Source organism: Suricata suricatta, chromosome 3 (assembly GCF_006229205.1).
Source record: "Suricata suricatta isolate VVHF042 chromosome 3, meerkat_22Aug2017_6uvM2_HiC, whole genome shotgun sequence".
Lineage (NCBI taxonomy): Eukaryota > Metazoa > Chordata > Mammalia > Carnivora > Herpestidae > Suricata > Suricata suricatta.
The window spans coordinates 84,324,476-84,345,753 of record NC_043702.1 but is presented as its reverse complement, the minus strand read 5'-3'; positions in this window follow the sequence as shown (position 1 = coordinate 84,345,753).

Below are 21,278 nucleotides of genomic sequence, written 5' to 3'. Positions count from 1 at the left end.
TGTTAGAGAAATGCAAATCAAAATTATGGTGAGGTAACCTCTCACACCCATTAGGAAGGCAAACAAAACAAAAACATAAAATAACAAGTCTTGTGAGGATGAGGAGAAATTAGAAGACTTGTGCACTGTTGGTGCAAATGTAAAGTGGTATATATGCTTTAGAAAATAGTACAGCCGTTAAAAAAAATAGAATTACTATATGATCTAGCAATTCCACTCCAAAAATGAGATTAAATACATACATATTTACAGTACCATTATTTACAAAGGCCAAAAGGTGGAAGAACATAAATGTTCACTGACAGATTAATGCATAAGAAAATGTGGTATATACACACAATGAAATATTATTTAGTCTGAAAAAAGAATGAAATTCTGACACATGCTACATACAACATGGATGAACCATGAGGATATTATGCTAAGTGAAATAAACCAGTAACAAAAAAAAAAGCTACATGTTTCTGCATATATCAGGTACCTAAAATGGCCAAAATCATAGAGACAGAAAGTAAAATGGTAGTTGCCAGGAGCTGGGGCTAACAGGGATTGGAGAATTGTTTTTAAGGGGTAAGAATTTCCATTTTGCAAGGAAAAAAAGAGTTCTGTAGCTGGATAGTAGCAAAGATTGGCACAAAAATGTGAAAGTTATTAATGACACTGAATTTTACACTTAAAAGTGGCTAAGATGGCAAATTTTATGTTCCATGTGTTTTACCACAATTTTAAAAAATCACTATTAATGAAAAGATGCTCACAAATTCTTTGACATTAATCCTATTAAGAAATGAAACAAGTTTCTTCTCCATTTGGAAATACACTGTTCCTTTTGAGTGACTTCCAATATGCTGCAATAGTTTAAAGGCTGATTTAGAAAAGACAATAAAGCTTTCCTCAGGCTACACATTTGAAGACAGTCAACCTCAGAATTCATTTCCCATGCCCTGAGAAAGCCCAAGCTGTGAGAAGAGATCATGTGTAAATGCCTTGGACAACAGTTGGGCTTGTGAGAAATCTTCTGTGATGACACCAGCCTTACCTACTGTGTGAGTAGTCATTTGAGAGACCCAACAAGAACCACTTGCTTTTGCCCAATCAATCCCCAGAACCATGAACAATAATGTCAATATGTGATTGTTGTTGTTTTGCACCACTGTGTTCGTGTGGAGTACTATACAACATTATATAATCACAATAGTTGCCAAGAACAGAGGTTATTGAATCAGAGGCTCTAGTATTTGAATTTCAACTTTATCACTTACTAGCTAAATATGACCTTAGAATTATTGTCTAAATTAAGTGTAAATTGAGGATAAAATTACTTCATAAAATTGGTTTGGTTACATATAAGATGTAAAATTTCCCTTACAGTATCTGAAAAATAATAAACACTCACTATTTTATAACAGTAGTCAATATTGCTGTTACTATTATTACAATAAAGTCTGGAGTTCATCGTCAGTAAAATAATTTGCATGTGCATTTATGTTAAAATTTCCTTATATTAATCAAAGGAATTCATTTTTTCTAATAATCAATCTTAACTTCTCAATTTAGGTTACCTCCCATTCCCAGTTGAAGACAGAATTATCAAATAAGGCAATATTTCTACATTTGGAAGTCACAGAACTAAGTTATGTTTTATAGATTCATCTCTTTTCCTTACAAGATGTTTAGCAATTCTTAGATGTCTGAATTTTCTAAGACAGCAATGCATTGCTCTTTGTGGCCACCCAAAATCTTATTCCTTTTAGCATTAAACTTTAATATATAATCAGAGCTTCATTCATCATAAAATATCCATTGGCCATCCATTTACATTAGGAGCAGGGAGAAAAGAAAGGCTTTCTCTAGAGCAGTTGCATCATTGTATGCTTGGAACGCTATCAATCTCCGATTTTTTTTGAAGACTTGTAAACTACAGAGCTACTGAAATTATTGCCAAGTATATAGAAACTATCTTTGTAAACAAAATCTCTGGAGGTTGACGAGTCCGAAACCCAATACAGTGCAATATGATGCAAATGAACTATTTCTTTCTATTTCTTCCGTTAAAATATGAGATGGTACTACCACTTTCTTTACAAGTAGAGAAAATCACTTATAAGGAGCTCAACTATAAAAAGTGTAATCACCAGCAAATTTTTCTTTAGCATAGGAAGCACTATTTTCTAGTTTCCTGCTGATGATAAAAGACTAGAATTGAAACACTACTGCTTCTGTGCAGTTATGTAAGATGTTATGCTTAAAATTCCTATTAAATATGCCTGGGGGCTGTATACATTAAATGAGTTTGCATTGTTCCTTATACTTCTCAGACTTCGGTGTCAAAATTTTGGCACACAAAGGATTCTTTATTAAATGATCTCAAATGAAGGACCTCAACTTCATTGCATTATAATTTTATTTTTGTTTCAATATTAGAGTTGAGAGTATATGCCATATTAAGAGAACAAGGAAGTTCCATTTACATTTCAAAGGTAATATTTGCAAACTCAAAGACAGTGAAAAGAGAAAAATGGCTTCGAAGGTATATTCATCCTAATAGCGTTTATGTAAGCCTGGTGGAACACATTTACCTTTAAGAGTCACATAAATGCTGTGCAAACGTCTGTAAAGTTCAATAGAACCTCTGGAAGCTCTTGTTATTTTTATGACAGTGATACGTGAATGATATACCTCTTTGCTATGTAAGGAATTTTGAGGCTAGAATAAAGTCTCAACCTTTAGAAAAATCCTTTGTAGATATCCTTTGCTGTCACCGATGTGCAGGCTATTACATGGGCTAAATTTCTCCTCAAGATTTGGCAGTCCCGTGTTATCCCAACTCAGCTCATTCACCACCATCGAATTAACAACATTCTTCACTTTCCAGGCCTTTTCTTACTGTGTGTCGGTTTCTATAGCACAGCCCCACACAGTTAGCAACCTTGTAGCAATGATCAAGAGAAAGGCTCCCAAAGCTTATGTGAAAGTCGAGGCCGGTTAGCTCACTTTTGGTCTTTCCCACATTCTCCACCACAGCACAGGATGGAGACTGCCCCCTCCAGCGTTTATTTGACAGTGCTAGTCTGCTTGTGGTCTTTTAGGAACACAAACCACTGTAGTCCTTTCCATTTTGCCCTTAACTTGTGAAGGGGATATCTGAGGAAGGGGCGGGAGACTATGATCAAAAGATACGCAAGGTAAGAGATAACAGCTTTCTCAAATCTGTAGCAATTATAATGTTTAGCATTGCCTTAAAACATTCAGCTTGCTACAATGATTATTATTCAGATAAGCTTTCAGATAATAGATTTTGAGTATCTCAGCTTGCTGTCAAATACTGCCATCCTTTTCAGTCTTCTTTTAAATAACAAACTTTGAAATATTCCTCAATGTCCTTCTAAATTCTAAGAGGACAAACAAAAATATAGTCAATATTGTATTTAACATTTTTAGTGATTAGTAGGTGATTTCTGTATGGTTTAACTTTATTGCAGGATTATATTTTTATATATACTAATGGTTTCATAAACGGAGGCTTCTTATATAATTAAGATGTTTAGTATATTTTGTTTTTGTCTCAAAAAGGCTAGAAAAGTCTCTGTTAATACTGCAGATAGTCAAATCCACCTGCCCAGCCCCTGAGATTTAGTAGATTTTTCCTTTTACTGTAGAAGTGCCTCGCCAGAGAAACTATTTCATTACATATGTGGGCTTTCACAAGACCTTATTCAGTGTGATCAAAAGGCACAAGGCCAGATGTTCATCTTTATTTCTCAAGACAGCAAATCTTAATTCCACATAAATCTAGTAAAGTTAGTGGAGGAAATAACCAAAATCAACTTCTAGTAACGTTTTGGTATAGTCTGCAATGTTAGTTTTTTCCCCTACATGCTTACATATCTAATATCAGGGATAAGATGCTAAAATGGATTTTCCTAGGTCTTAACTGAAGACTTGTCAGTTGTTTTGAAGCTGATAGCAGAGTGACAATTAACAAAACATTGCTAATTAAATGTTAGCCATTTCTGAGAGGATCATCTTTAAGTATATAGAAGTAGGTATCAAAAAAACATGTAAAAATGAACCAAGTTTTTTGGTTTATTTACTTCAAAAAAACAGTAAAAAAGTTATACAGGATATTATAAAGTTCTATTGCCATCCTTAGGACCCAGCTTCTGCGGTGACCAGTGTGGAATCATCACCAGATCTATATCAAGATAAGTGATTGACTTGTTTTCAGTTAGATTATGTCCCTTCTCCTTTCCCCAAGAGAAGAGAACAGGAAACGTTTCACAACACACCAAATCCCCATATAAGGAAATTTCTATTTTCCAGTTTCTTTAACAACCTAATGGATTCTTAGCATTCTTTTATGTTTGAAGGTAAATGGTAGGTTAATTCTGACAGAATTTGAGGTAAGCACTGCAGAACATGGACCTTGTCTTCTGGAATTGGAGATTATGTATTGATTAGAATTTAGAATCACAAAATATAAATCCTGATTAGAATTGCTTGCAAGAGAGACTCCAAAGAAATCTAAGTATACTACACACAACAAAGGCAGGGCAAAGATACGTATTTGCCAAGTGTGTATCTTGCTGCAGGAAGGAAGACATGAGTAATCTTAAGCAGATTCCTTCTAGGTATGCTTCAGACAGCATAAGATGACCCCTACTGAGGGATGGAATTCAGGAACTCAGTTGCTAAGGAAATAGATAAATGGTTAGGTAGAGGACACATTGCCTTTAGAGACAATCAGCCTGAGTTTCTCACTAGAGCAAACGCCCCCAAACATATAAATAAACCCCTTGAGAAAACTAGCCAGCATTTGTCAATACAAGGCACAAACAGCTTCAATGCCAGGCTATACTCTTACAGTAAATTCAGACTATTTCTCTCCCTTATCTCTTCTTTCTTTTCAATTTCTATAGGAGCCAGGGGCAGCATGAGTAAGGGCAGTAGAAGAACAAATTGATGAAAAGGTGAAGACCTAAAGGTTTAGCTGCCTCCTGTAGGCTTATAAAATTAATGCATACTCAAGTTGGGTTGACAAAAATATTTAAATTTAACCAAAGACAGGAATTTTGCCATTAGGTAAGACTGGACATTTTAATAAAGAGATATGGATTATATATGACTCCCTAGAGTTGTTCAGAAGTACTATGGGGTTTGCCAAATTTTATATCCAGGGGAAGGGATGGTAAGATAATAAGTGAGTTTAGAGAGGTAAGGTCAAGTATAATTATTTTTTTAATATTCTCTTAACTCTAGAATATTCAATAAATCACTTACATATAGAATATGCATATACTTTTAGTTTGCATATTTGGGGCTGAGATTAATAGATATTATTATATATTATATCATAAATAATGTTATATATATGATTTATATGTAATATATATGATACATAGATAATATTATATATTTAATATAATCTAATAATTACATACAGTAATATCTAATTATATAATGATATATATCTATCCAATATATATCTAATGGTATATAATATTAAATACATATGTAAGGATATATATAAATGTATCCATATCTTCACTTTATTTTTTTGTGAATAATTACAATTATTTTTTGGAAATAGTTGCTACTCCATAAAAGTTAATATAGCTCATTCATTTTTAGTACTTGCCAGCATTCAGTGGTATTCAGGTCAGAGAGCATGCCTTCAACTGAATGAAAGTAAGAGAATACCAACTCAAAATGGATTAAGTAATAAGAAGAGACTACATTATGTCACAGAAGAGAATCCACAGGGAAGTCAACCCTAAAACTGATAGATTTGTCAGCTTATTCATACCCTGAAAGACTTTGGTCCTTTTCATTTGCCCATGTGCCATGTTAGCACATTGACACAAAGGTATAGCACCCAAATCAGCTTCAGGCCATCACACCAGACTTCATAATGCCCGCCAGAAAACTGCCCTTTCTTGTGTGTCTTCTTTTTTAAATTTATGAGAGGTTTTTCTAGAAGCAGTTCATTAGGCCTCTCTTCATTTCCCAACCACTGCTAAGCCAACTGCTGCTACAGAGGATAGAATTACCATGTTTAACTCAGAGTAATCAGGACTGATCATTATATTGAGGAAAGCAATTACCTTCTCTGACCAAAAAGCTGTAGGGAAGAAGGTGGAAGACTGAAAAAAAATTAGTGCTCTGCCAACAATGAAGAAAAGTGAAATACTGTCAAGAATAGTGTGAGAAAAGGTACTGGCAGTAATGTGTGGTTCATTCAAACTATGCAATTTGAAGAGAGTTAACTGTAGGCCCTGCTTACAAAGGTATGAGAGGGCTTAAAACAAACAAGGCACACTGCAGAACCTGGTGGTCTACAGTAGCAGGGACCTGTGCTGTCTCTAGGCCTGAAGAGTGAGGGGTAGGAATAGTTACTAGAAACCATGGGTGGTGTCTAACTGAAACTGTGGCTTTTGTTGGAGGAAAGCATCTAACCCTTACTGACTTGGCAGCAGTCACCTTATTTCAGTTCACTTTCTGATGATTTGCTGATGGGACTCAAACAGAAGGTCTGTGGTTGTAGTCTGTAGCATTTGTCCAGAGCAGCCTAGAGATGGTGAAGAGTGGATCTAGAAGGGAAATGGAAAATATCCAACACAGATATATGTGCTGGTAATTATTATTATAATTAAAATAAATGCTCTAATATAACTTAGTGTGGGTCATATATAATATATATGTGTATTTATGTACATATGTTCAAAATATATTTGATTTTTAACTATTACAAAAATGTAGCAATTGTACTCTTTTTACATGTGTATTTCTTCAGTAGTGGAATTGCTGAAACAAAGAGTAGGCAAATTTCAAATACTGCTAGATATTGCCAAATTGTCATTTAAAAATGCTAAATCAATTTACATTTCCTCCACTTTTAAATCTTGCCAAGATGAGATTAAAAAATATTCTCAAATGGATATAAAAACATTATGTACATTGTTTCCTTTTATTTACATTACAATTAAGGGTGATTTTTTAATTTTTTTCATATTTTTATATAGAGGCTCAACATTTTTTCATTTGGCTACTTCTGATGTTTTTATTTAATATATTGTCTGCTTCTGTCTTTTGACTAGATTTTATGGTATGTGTTTTTCCATGTCACATATGTGATCTATGTTATATATTTTGGTTATATATACTATAGATTTTGTAAAAAAAAAAAAAAAGCACAAACTGCTATTTATTAAAGAAAAAAAATATTTTCCTAAGCTTAATTTGCCAAATTTTAGATAGTTTTATGTAACTATATCATCAGCCATCCCAAACTGCACTACTTTTAAGAGCAATACAATCACCTCCATTTCTAGACTTCAGTTCTCTAGGAATTTTCTGTTTTTGCACATTCTATCCTTAACAACTGCTCCAAAAAAAAGATCTTATTATCTCTGTTTTATAGATGGGAAACACAAGAACAGGAAGGTAATGCTACAAGAAAGTATTAGAGGTGGGAAATGGTTGCTGGAATTCTGATTTTACCCACCATGCCCTTAGACACCAATTTACTGCACAGTTCTTAACTAATCCAAAAGTTGAGGATAGAGCTTTTCCAAATTACTTTTTTTATTTTCTGGATATTAAATTGACCAATTATTTTTATTTGACCAATACTCAGGAAAACCTTTTTAAGGAGCCAAGCTAATCATTATCAAAGATTTATTCTGCACTACCTGGATTAGTTTTGTGACTTCCATTTAGGAGAGACTTTCCTAGAATTCAGATGAGAAATGTAACACTTCCCTTCACCTCCAGCTCTGTCAAGTCTGAAAGCAATCAGATACCTTCTGGCCACCTAGAAATCCCTCATATTGATCCATGTATAATTTTCTGTATATGACCATTTTGATGATTAATAGTATGTGAATACATAACCACATTAAGGTTTAGTAATAAGGTCTTTTATAAAAGCCTACTTGACTAAAAAAGAAAAAATAATCATGTACTCCACAGATCAGTTGTAGAAAATGATAACAAACAATGGATCTCAGTATATACATATAACCAGATAATCACATTCAGGTTTTTTAGAGGAAAAGGAAAGAAAATAATTATCATGTATTAAGTGCTAATGTGTTATGGGAGTTGTGATAAGTGCATTTAGAAACACATCTTATGTGTGTGTCCTCATTACTCCATGGAAATGCTCATTATCCCCATTTTTCACATGAAGAAATTGAGATTGCAGATGTCTGAAAACACAAGTTACACTTGCTATGCCTTCATTCATAAAATATATCAGTCTTAAAACATCTGTATCTAGAAGTCAAATCACATTCTCTTTTGCTTTAGGAGGTTCTCTCCTAGTATATCTTCCACTGGATAATCTGACTTTACAGCCAAAACCTACCACTACAAATTCAAATGTTACCACATTACAAGAGCCTGTGAATTTAATTCTGTAGCATAAGTCTGACAATAACTAGTTGGTTATGTACAGTATATATTATCAAAAAATAAAAATAATGCTCTTGCATATTTTATAGTATTTTAATAGTTTATTCAATGGCCTGGATCAGTATTTTTTGTAACATTTTCCAAATAGTAAGTCGAGAGTTTTAAGACTTTAAAAATGTAGTATATTACTTTGTCTCCTCTAGTACTATTAATATTCAAACTCTGTCCTTAACATCCCTAGCCATGAGAAGCCAGTCATCACAATTTTCAGAGTATTAATATTTGAACCTTAAAAGGTGATAACTAATTCCCATTTTAACCAACCAAACAACCCCGAGAAATTTCCACTACAAGGACTGGATGGAAAGAAGTCACTGAAGTGCCTCCACAGAGAAAAATAACCAAATAATATATATGACTCCATATCTCTTCAGGGTCATAATAGAATGATCCAGTTTATGAAGACTAGGGCCTTTGAAGAATTATTTTCCAATATAATGTGAAAAGCACATTCTTCCTTTGTGTATCTCTCTTTGAATCTTTTAGGACTACAAGGACACAGTATCTAGAAACATTCTACATTGAAGACTGAAAAGTAGTTCCCTGTTAAAACTCACTATACTTCCTTCAAATGATTACGTTCTTAAAGCACAGTAACATTCAATAAGTAGTCATGATTTTTAGTTATAGATCCATAGGATTGAAACATCCTTCCATCAATGTGTATCCTATAAATGTTGGTGAATAAATGAGTTAAAATAAAAGGTTGGGGCTTCTCGGTGGCTCAGTCAGTTAAGTGTCTCACTCAGACTCGGTGGCTCAGGTTATGATCTGACAGTCATGAGATCAAGTCCCATGTTGAGCCTGTTGGTCTCTGCACTGGGCATGGAGTCTGTTCAAGATTCTCTCTCTCCCTCCCTATAGGCACCTCCCCTTCTTGCTCATCCCCTCTCTCTTAAAAAAAAAATAGAAAGGTAGTTTTACAAATTTCTAATCACATCCACTCTAGTGAGAATTGGACATGTAACTAGAGGGAGAATCCTCCCTTCCTTTTCTAGCAGAATCTGGAATAAAAGTGGTAAATTCCAATTCTTTGAGGCATCATTCTTTTATTTAGCAAGGGGTAAATTTTTCCTTCAAAGCAAGTCTCATAATCTAGATTAGATAAAATTCCTCTGAAGTATCATGGCTATGCAGGTACAAGATCCAATAGAACAGCTGCCAGGCATGATCTCTCTTCAGATAAACTAACTCACTTTAAATATCTTCAAATTCTGGATTTTTGTAATGGAAGTTGGTCTAAAATAACTGGAATATAATTAGACTGGTAATGTAGAAATTTAGAATCTAGGCTTATATTTAACACCAACTAGAGAGTTAATACTGGTCAAATAATTAAACTTTTAAATTCTTTCATGTTAAAGTTAGGAGACTGGGCTCTAATCTTTAGGATATCTGTAGCTTTGAAAAACAATGAAAAACATGTGCCTTCTATTCAAACAATTATATATTTCCAAGATTGTAGTGTTTTGATTTTGTGACATATTGTTAATTTATAGATACTATGAGAACAAATTTTTGATAAAGAGCATAACATCTACATACAACTTTGTTTCTGAGGAAATACAATTGATTTTATGGCCATCTACTTTCTGATAAAGTTTTAGGGAATGTGATTTTGCGTTAAGTGTATCTTGCATACTGTAGCAAAGTGCCACTGTGTTTGAAAAATAATACCTTCTGCAGTTTTTTGCTCTACACATTGTGTGGGGTTGCATTATATTTTTGATAAAATTGATACGAGTTACTCAAGCCTACTTATACATCCCACCCACATGTGTCTGCTATTGTCAATGACTCTTGCTGAAAGCAAACAAGCAATAAACAAAATAAATAAATAAATAAATAAAGTGCATCAAATAATTACTTAAGTATGCTATTAAAACTAAATGAGGTCATCTCTCACTTATACTTAACAAGACACAGCTGCACATTCCTTCTATCCATTGAGGCAACTTGGTAAAATAGCATGTCATTGCATGGCCATGTTATCAAAGGAACTTTGAAATGGGTAAGTGAGTAAGATATTGCTAACAACTTACCATAAAAAAGGATGACCCAGATGCTTTGTCTCCTGCCTTTTACAAGACGTAAATATTACATTTAGCTAACAGCGGATAAGACACATGACAAACTAAACATGACAAAGGCAAACAAAATCTCAATAGTCTTTTAAAAGATTATCTGCTAACACAGCAAAACCAGAAGTGGGTTTTTAAAATCAGATTCCAGGCATATTCTGTAATATTACTGTGGTTATGAATCTTTTTATCTCAAGAGGAGGGCATTGTATACTTGAAATCTACTTTGTATCTGAATAGATAATAGTTTTCTAACAGGTTAATTGCTACAAAAAGGCAGAGAAAGTGAATCATAGGTAACCACTACTGCTTCAATTGTTGGATGAAAATCTCTCCCTCTATTAAAGGGAGTCAGATTAAACCTTTTACTCTCTTGAAATCAATTCTTTGGTTGACATTTTAAATTCATGTTATACAATGTTTTTTTTTCTTTGTTGTATTTATTTTGACCTTCACAACAGTTACATAGGTGATGTATTAATAAGTGTACTTTAAAAGTGAAGACATTGAATCTATGAGAGTATGTGGGACTTTTCAAAGCACAACTTATTAGAGATATCATTGAAGTGTTTTATCTTGGCACAGGAGTATTTTGAGTATATTGCAGATAGTCATGAAAAAGTCATAAAATTTATACAGGTATTGTCATGCTGAAATTTGTTTTCAGTTAAGCCACATAATTCCAGAACTAATATATATATATACTTTTTTTTTCAGTTTACATAATTTTACTCAGTTGTCAAACCCTTAAGAATCATGTGCTATTGGAGCACCTGGGTGGCTCAGTTGGTTAAGCATCTGACTTCAAGTCAGGTCATGATCTCGCTGTTTGTGGGTTTGAGCATTGCTTTGGGCTTTATGTTGACAGCTCAGAGCCTAGGGCCTGCTTTTGATTCTGTCTCACTCTCTCTCTCTCTCTCTGCTGCTCCCCCCTTCTCAAAATAAACTTTTTTAAAAAAATTTTAATAAAAGAATCACATGATGTTTACAGGGCCATATTGTAAGATGTTGTGGTTATAAAGATGAATGAAATATCAATCTGTCAAGAAGCTAGAATTAAAACCTAAATTATAATATTTCCACATATGTTGTTTGATTTTATCCTACTGACAACACATTGTGCTCATTGAGAAAATGAGAACACTAAGATTTAGGGGAGATAAATAAATTATCTACTATCTTTTAACTGTCCAATATAGAATCAAGAATCATAATTTGAATGTCTTTCTTTTTTATGGATAAATATACTTACTACTATGTAATTAATTCCCCTTCGATTGTTGATGTTATAGGTGTATATATAGAGTATGTTGGGTTTCTGTATAAACTTCCGTTTAAGAAAATGCAACAGGGCCACCTGGATGGCTCAGTCGGTTAAGTGTCTGACTTTTGATTTCAGCTCAGGTCATGTCTCTCTGTCTCTCTGGCTCTCTATCTCTCTCTCTCTCTCTCTCTCTCTCTCTCAAGAAAAAAGCAAATGCAACAAATGATATGCCACCTCCCCCCCATAAAAAGGAGGAGCCAAGATTAAGAATTAATTTTACAAAAGAATTAAGAAGAATTAGTTCATTCGAACTAATTTTTAAAATACCTGTTTAATTAAATTTGACTTGCATTTATCAATATTTTATTTAAGGAATAAAATTTAATAAATAATCTTAATGTACAACAAATATTTAATTTTACTGAGTATCCATTATGTCTAAGAACTGTGACATTTGTTGAGGAAGATGCACGGGGATAAAGATAAAGAAGATAATAGGAACTATTCTTTAACTTAAAGAAACATTCAGTTGTGATGCATTGAATATTATTTGTACTATTGAACAGACTTGACTATTATTAGTTGTATTATGATGGCATTGTATACATTTTATCAGAAGTAGAAGTAAAATTTCTTAGGAAACTGCCTTGGTATGCAAAAATTATTATCAGAGAGCCGTACATATTAAACATTATTTTTTAAAAGGAAGTAGGTGACCTTATCTTTAACTGTGGGCAGAGCTTTCTCTGTACCTTTTTCTGATGATTGAATTTAAATGGCTATTAGAGCAAAGAATATATTGTCTGACCTTCTCAATTCTCTTTCTTGACCTCTTCTTTCCTTTTAAACTTTTCATATAAAATGCAGTCTAGGCATAGGATGAAAAAGAAATTCTAGTACCTTCATCTTAACTAAAAACTCTTATTGTAATGAGAGGTAATAAATCCAGTACTGTTGACATTGTCTTTCTAATGACATATATCTCTCCATGTGGAAAATGCAGAATCCATATTAAGTCACAGTGGTTAGATATGTCAGTAAATTATGTACCATCTATTAGAGTACTGTAGTTACTGCCAGAATTCATCATGCAATTCAGACAAAATGTTTAATTATACTTTTAGAAACCAAGCAACAATCAAATATTATTTGTTAATATTATGTCAGCCACTGTGGAGAATATAAAGATCTATAAAGTAAAATCTCCTCCCTCAAAAACATATAGTCAGTTTTCCAGGGCAAATGAAAATGTCTGTGTAATAATTTCCAAATGGCTACCACTTCACTCCTGTAAGCCCATGACATTCCTCACATCAATAGATGGACTTTATTTCTCTTCCCATTGCTTCTTACCTGGATTTGCTTTTTAAAAAAGCGGGGGGGAGGAGAAAGAAAGAAAAGAAAAAACCCCAGCAGAAATTATATTCTGGGGTGTGGGACCCAAGTTTTAAGAGGATTGGCAGCTTCCACTTCTATCTCTTGGAATCAAACCTCCTGCTAGAGGAAAGTCAAAGCTAGATTACTGAATGAGATTAGAGACTGATGGGTCCTGGGGTATGAGCCAGACCATCCTCACAGTTCTCATCTTGTATATTCTTTGATTCATCTGAGCTTAAATCTCATCCAAGAGATAAAATGTTTATCAGCATTTTTCTACTATTATCCTCCAAATGGAAATAAAAACACTAAAAAATTGACTTAAAAACTACTCTCACTTTCATAAATATATGATGGTAACATCTGATCCTTGAGTATACTACATACTATATCAAAGTCCCAAGTGGTATCTTTTTTCCCTTTTTAAATAAAATTTCTTTCTAATTTTATAATCTAGAAAGCTCCAAATATCAGAGGTATACACGTAGAGGTATAAGTCTTTGAAATTAATTTCCCAATATAATAAAAACTCACTTTTAACACTCAAATTTTGTCTCCCATTTTACACACAATAAAAATTTGTCTTAAGCAAATCCAAAATATATCCATTTTAGCTATCATTTAAGGATACAGCTTATAGTAACACAATCTAAATATGCAGGAATTCAGGTAACACATCACTCACACAGCATATTTATTTCTTCAAGATGAAGCACATCATCCAACTAAGGAAGACAGGAAAATTCATTGCAATGGGTTAATAAGTTAATCATAAAATGATATCAAAGATGGGTTAAAATGGCAGAATATCATGGAAATCTTATAGATTTTGAACAAGAAGAAATAATATAAGCAAATAAATGGCTTAGGTTTGCCACATTATATGGATGCGGTTCTTGGCACCCTAAAACAATTACAATAGTAGCCTCATGAACTAACCTCTGCTAGCTTAAAATTTTTCTTCTCCAAGTTCCTCACCTCTCTCAGTCTTCATAGAATTGAAGACAGCGAGGGTCTTGCTCTAGATTGGGCTTTGGCTTAAGGGAATACTGTGGCTGGTTTGACCTTCTCTACTTTCTCCATATAAGCACTAAGGCTGTTTTGCTTTCTTATCAGTTGGGTGTTCAGTGGAGTAGCTAGCTCTTTTAAACCTCCTTCAGGAATTTTCCCTTGTATCCACAATTTGACTGTTCGTCACAAGAAGCCTAGCTTTTGGCCTGTCTCAACTTTCAACATGCCTTCCTCATTAAGCTTAATCATTTTTAGCTTTTGGTTTAAGATAAGAGACATGCAACTGCTATTTTCACTTGAACACTTAGAGGCCACTATAGAGTGTTATTTGAACTAATTTCAATATTGTGTGCTTTGGGGAATTGAGAGTCCTGGAGAGAGGGAGGTAGACAGTGGGGGGATAGCCAGTTGGTGGACCAGTCAGAACACACATAACATTTACCCATTAGGTTTGCCACATTATATGGATGCAGTTCTTGGCACCCTAAAACAATTACAATAGGAGCATCGAAGATGACTGATCACAGATGACCATAACAAATATACTGATAATGAAATAATTTAAAATATTGCAAAAATTACCAAAATGTGACACAGACATATGAACTGAGCAAATGCTGTTATATAAATTGACCCAATAGACTTGGTCATTGTAAGGTTTCCACAGACTGTCAATTTTTAAAAATGCAGTACCTGTGAAGCACCATAAAATGAAGTGCAATAAAACAAAGTATGCCTATAAATGGTGCTAAAATAACTGACCATCAGTATGGGAAATAATGAATCTTCACCATTTCCTCTTACTATACATAAAAGTTACCTTAAAATGTATCACAGACCTACAAGTGAAAGTTTAACTATAAAATTTGTAGAGGAAACTTGAGAAAACCTACATAACCAAAGATTTCTTAGAACACAAAAAGCTTATGCCATATAAAAAATAAACTGGACAATCTGAAATTTACAACTTTTGTTCTTTGAAAGAAACATTATAGAATAGACATAGACAAATTAATTGTGTGACAGAGTTTAACAAAGATTTGTATCCACAATATATTAAGTACTCAACTGAATAAGGAGAAGACAATCTAATGAAAAGATAGGCAAAGGAGTCAAACAGGCATTTCACAAAATAGATTATGAAAGTTGGCAATCATTTTTATGAAAAGATGTTCAGCACTGTCCGTCATTTGGAAAATACAAAATAAAACTGCATTAAGTGACTACTACTCATTATCTAAAATTAGAAGTAATACCAGGTATTGTTAAGAAAATGGAGGAACTGGAATCCTCCTACAATGCTGGAGGGGATATAAAATTATTCAACTACTTTCATAAAAACGATTGGTAGCTTCTTTAAATATGAGGGAGCAATTTAACTTCTAAGTTTATGCACAAGAAATAGGAAATACACATCCACGGAGAGACTTTTATGTTAAGGTTTACAGCAGCAATATTCCTAATAGCCAAAACTTGAAAATAGCCAAAATGACAATCATCATGTGATAGATAAATGCAATGTCTTATATTCATGCAAGGGAATACTACCAAGCAGTAAAAAGAAGGAAATTATTGACTCATGCAACAGCATGGATGACTAACAAAAAACATCATGTTAAGTAGAACAAGGTAGAAATAAACACTAAAACTGTATGATTTCATTTGTAGGAAATTTCTAGTAAAAGCAAAATTCATAAATAGAGAAAACATATGAATGATTGCCTTTTTCCAAGGGTGCAAAATGACAAGAAAGATTATTTTGGGATCATTAAAGTATTCCAAAATCCACCCATGGTATTGACTGAACAACTGTATACATTTTCTGAAGATCATCCAACTATAAATTTATCACATGTAAAGTTTATGATATATAAGTAGAAATAAGATTTAACTCCATAAAACTGTCATTAATGTGTTCTTCAAATGTCCTAAGTTTTAAAAACTAATAAATTTTCTCACATGGCAACAATCAACACAATTTAATGTAATACCCAAATATATACATAAAGAAGTTTACCTTGCAAATGTAAATGAAAATGTATCATGCTATCCCCTACATTCAAGGGACTTAAGATATTATTTTCAATATTAACTTTATTGCTTTGATTCTTTCAAGGTAAAAGAAACTTACATTTAATGTGCATCTTCTATATGACCAGCACTTGTTTAGATGCCTTCTATGTGTTAATATAGATAAAAAGAACATGCAAGATATAATATTTGTATAGCTTCAGAATATTAATGAATCTGTTGATAGTTAGACACTGAGAAAACAGAAAACTTGGAATGTGATCTGGGACTTCAAAGTAAGTGGTTTTTCTTTGGGGTTTATTCCCCTTAAATAGGAGAATTGAGATCCCCTTATTCACCAGGTTTCACAGTTAGGACTGAAAAATTGAGGCTATCTTTGTTAACATGACTTAACTGTTTACTTCAGTAAATTACTGTAAACCACAATATCTGAGTAAATTGTTTGCTTCTGGGCAAAAATCTCTCCTGTCAGGACAATATGTTGCTCACCTGGTCAAACAACTCATTTTACACACCAATTTATTTATTAAGGCTCACTTCTTGATTCTGTGTACTCAAATACTAAGCAGTTATATCACAGATTTTCCTCAACTGAGGTAACTCCATGCCTAGAAGGATCTATCTGAAACCATTCTAGAACAGACCACCAAACCCCGTAAATATTATCTGCTGACTGCCCGATTCTGAGACACTACAAACACTCTTTCAATGTAATGTTCTTCCTTGCCACAGTAGGCAATCCTTGTAAGACAAACTTTGGCTTAGGACTTCCATTGAAAATTTATGACAATTTTTCTCTGAATTTTTTTAGGTGGTCTGTGAGAGTGTAATTCGGGGATAGATCTTATTTCCAAAACTTCCAGCCACTGGATTTGTTGGGTCTGCAGTTGCAGACAGCCCACCATTAGAGGGAGATCCTGAGCCATGAGGTACAGCAACAATATATTTAATTTACTATTTCAATCCTTTCATGATTTTTTTCCTCTTAAAGTGTGTGTCTCCTTCAGATCATATTACAGCTTTTAAAAAAATGTTAACATTTTAACTCTAATTTCTGTTTTTCTAAATGGCAAAATTTTACCAAAGATAATTTAAAAGTATCCGTAGCCACTTTGGGAAATTTTCAACAAAAATTGTTCATTTGAGAGGTGTTTTAAAACAAAAAGGAAGCAAAACTCCAAACATCTAGTGATCTCCAATTTAAAAAAGTTTGTGGGAGGAAGCTTCTAAAATAATGTAAGATAACAACATTGCATCCTTAAAATTTCCCTCAAACAAAACAAGTTAAATTTGCAAAAACTTAAAATGTGCTCTTGCTCTTAGATTCTTTCACATTGTTACTTGAAACTAGAAACTTTTACACTACTCTTGCTCTTCCTCCATTATATGCCCCTCTGTGCATCTGCCTACACTCCTCTCTCTGACCCACTTCCTTTCAGTTTGGCTGGCCCAGAACTCACAAAAATAAATCATCTCTTAAAATTAATGCCAATTCAGAACAGAGAAGTTCATTTTGGTTGACTTTAAGCCCTGGTCTTAGGCTGAGCTGAATACACAGTTAAAAATCTCTAAAACTAGATAAGATAGAAAGAAATTTACAGATCAATGTAGAATAGATCTAGAAATATATAATCAAAGATTTTCAGGTCTATATCAATTGTTTCATGTTATTAGGAACCTCCTCTGCAAAATCGTACATGAAAAAGAAATAATGAAGGCGACCAAACATACCCAGATTTGTTTAATTTTTATTTTGGACATGAACATCTCATTGTTACAGTAACATTGGTTGAAAAAACTATTTCTTTCACAACTGAATTGCCTTGACCTTTATTACAAAAAATAATTGGGGTACCTGTATGGCTCAGTCATTTGAGTCTTCGACTCTTGACTTCGGCACAGGCTGTGATCTCGCAGTTGGTCTGTTGAAGCTTGCTTTGGGCTCTGCGCTTACAGCAAGGAGCCTGCTTGGGATTCTTTCTCTCACTTTCTCTCTCCCTCTCTTTCCCTGAGGCTCCCTTGTTCACGCTCTCTCTTTCTCTCTCTCCCTCTCAGAAAATAAACAAAAAAATTTAAAAAAAGAAATTAAAAAATCAGTTGATGATACTTATATGGGTGTATTTCTGTTCTCTATTCTGTTGATCTATGTCTCTATATTTTCACCAATACCACACTGCCTTGATTAGTATAGATTTATAGTAAAAACAACAACAACAACAACAAAAAACTTCTAAACCTAACTTTGCCTTGGATTAAAACCCCAAAAGTTTAACTTCTTGAAGCTTTTCTAATTAATGCTTGCTGATTTCATTTTCGTATGCCTGATTTCCTTATGTGAAAATTAGTTGTTAAGGTTAACCTGTGTTCCCAAAATGTACTGAGTAAAGCTGAACCAAGACGAACCATCCTTTACTTCAGAAGATGAGCAGGAACATATTGAAAACATTTGCAAGCAATGCTAGGACCATATGGTAGGGGGAAGGGAAGAAGAGGAAAGTAGCCATTGTGGGACATTGTGAGAAAAGAAGGTGGGTGTAATTTAGTGTGTGCAATATGGGCAAGAAGAGAAATAGTACCATGATAAAATATTTTACTCCCTTGACATCTTCTCTCTTCCAAGGTTAATCTATTGACGTCTAACCTGACAAGTTCATAGTGTAGATGAACATAAGACATATAGGAAGCAAAAAATTTTTTAGAGTAACATATTAACCAGTGTTATTTTTCTTATGTAAAAAAGACTCATATGAGAAATAGAAAAGCTGTCTTACTTTTTAAATGGTGTTCTTTCTACAAACATAGCAAGCAGATTGCAGAGCTAAAGTCCTTCTGTTCCACTGATAAATGTCCCTTTACAGAGATTTGGCTCCCAGATGGCCATTCTATCTCTATCACCTACTCCCCCCAAAGAAATAATACTAGATGCTGATTTTTTTTCTCCAACCTAAATATATTTAGCTGTCTTTTGCATTACTTCACACTGAGAGTGTAACTCTGAGTCAAGCTAGAACAGTCTCATCTCATTCATTTTGCATGAGTCGCTCCTATTTTTTTTAAAAAAGATTAATCTTTAGACAATTTGGAATTTTTTGAAATCACTTCACTTGTAATAAAAAATTTTATAATAGTTTTCAAAAAACATTTACAAATGTTATTTCTCTCTTTTTTTTTAACCCTATTCTCCTAAATTAATGTGGCTTGGGTCTGAGCACAGACTATTTCTGCTGGGTTAATATCTTCAATTTAGAACAATTTAGTCCCAGGACAGACATTTTTCACTTTTTGTGAAATTCTTTAAAAAGACACTGGCTTTTAAGATTCTAGGATTTTCAGATTGCCCTAACGTTAAAATCAATGTATGTCTGATAGCCCCTGGTTATGGACTCTGTTTAAGTGCTGAATCTTAAATGTGCTGTATGTGTGTGCATTTCCTGAGTTGCTTGTGTCACGGTAAGCTGAGTACATACCTAATCTCATTGATTTGAAAACTGTGCAGACAAACACAAAATGGCCAAATAAACTGCATCACAGGGCTGTAAAACCCTAGTGGTCTCTACTTTGTACTTCTTACAGAGTGGTGTAATTACCATTAGGATTTAAAAGTCATGAAAGATTCAGCCCACCTGAAATATATAATTGGAACAAGAGATCTTTATTTGTTCAGATGCTCACTCTCTTCAGAAGTTTTTCCTGTTCCTTTCTTTCTTCTTTTTGCCTCCTTTCATTCTTTCTTTCTGTTCTTTTCCCTCCCTCCCTTCCTCTTTTTCATGTATCTTTCTCTACATAAAAGAAACTACAAAAAGCATATTTGTAGTTCTAAATGGCATGTTACTGGATCTTTTCTTAAAAGTACATAGAGATGTCACTATTCGTTCTGTCCTGATGACCTGTTCACCAATTCAGAACTGGATATATTAAGGCAGAGATCAACTTAAAGAGTCAGTTCAGCACATAGGACAAATATATGAGCATGCACAGCTATACAAACACAGAAATGTTGCATTAGACATTCCAACATTGTTTTGAAGATAATCATAACTTAAATGAAGATTTTTACAATCTTTAAATATTCCTTAAATGTTCATTATCTGTCATCTATTTGGTCCACAAATAGAAATCACAGTTGGTCCATTACATTCCTAACTGTAAATGATCTTCGGATAGGATTAGACTTAAAAGTAGTGAAAAGTTCTTCCTGATTTATCTTCTCAATGGTTACATCATTTTTCTACAATAAAGATCTACCTTTATTTCATAACAATGATACATTTTCCTGTGGTGTTGAAACTATATCAGTAAGGTAGATCATATCTTTGAGGAGTCAGTTACCATAATACCTACAAAAAAGCCATACATAAAACAATAGAGGATTCCTTCTCTAACCAGGGATGAGAATTCTGTAAATACTTCTACAAACATGTTAGATCCATGCCTTTACATTACAATTTGTTTCTATCCTAAGTCAATTTAGGGAATTTTTCTAAGAATATAAAGGCATACTAAATTAAATTTTTGCATAACATAATTTAGTGCTGACATCTTATGCTTTATCTATCATTTTCCCTCAAGCCCAAATAAAAATTTTAGTGCCTATGCCCTGAACTCTCTGATCTTAAATTTTCAAAAGAAATTTAAGTGACTCAAATAGAGGTTAAAGGATTTATTCAGCTGATGTGAAACAGAGCATCTGAAGATGAAGTAGCTTCCTAATTGAAACAGAGTCAGCGTTTTGATAGGATAAGGGACAGTTGAATAGTTACCCTCATGGTTTTGATTTAGGCAGCAATTTTTTCTTTAAGGGAAACTCATGTTTGGGGATTATGCCTTTTGCTTGGGGTTACAAAAGTCGTCAGAACAGTATTTTCATGGTATTATTTTTGCAAGCCTTGCGGTTTATGAGGTAGCTAAGGTTCCTAAAGTGGGGAAAAGAGCAGAAAGGAAAAGAAAGTGTGTGTGTGTGTGTGTGTGTGTGTGTGTGTGTGTGTGCACGCACACATGCATAGGTGCATAGGGCATTGAGGCACTCAAAGGCAAGGGAA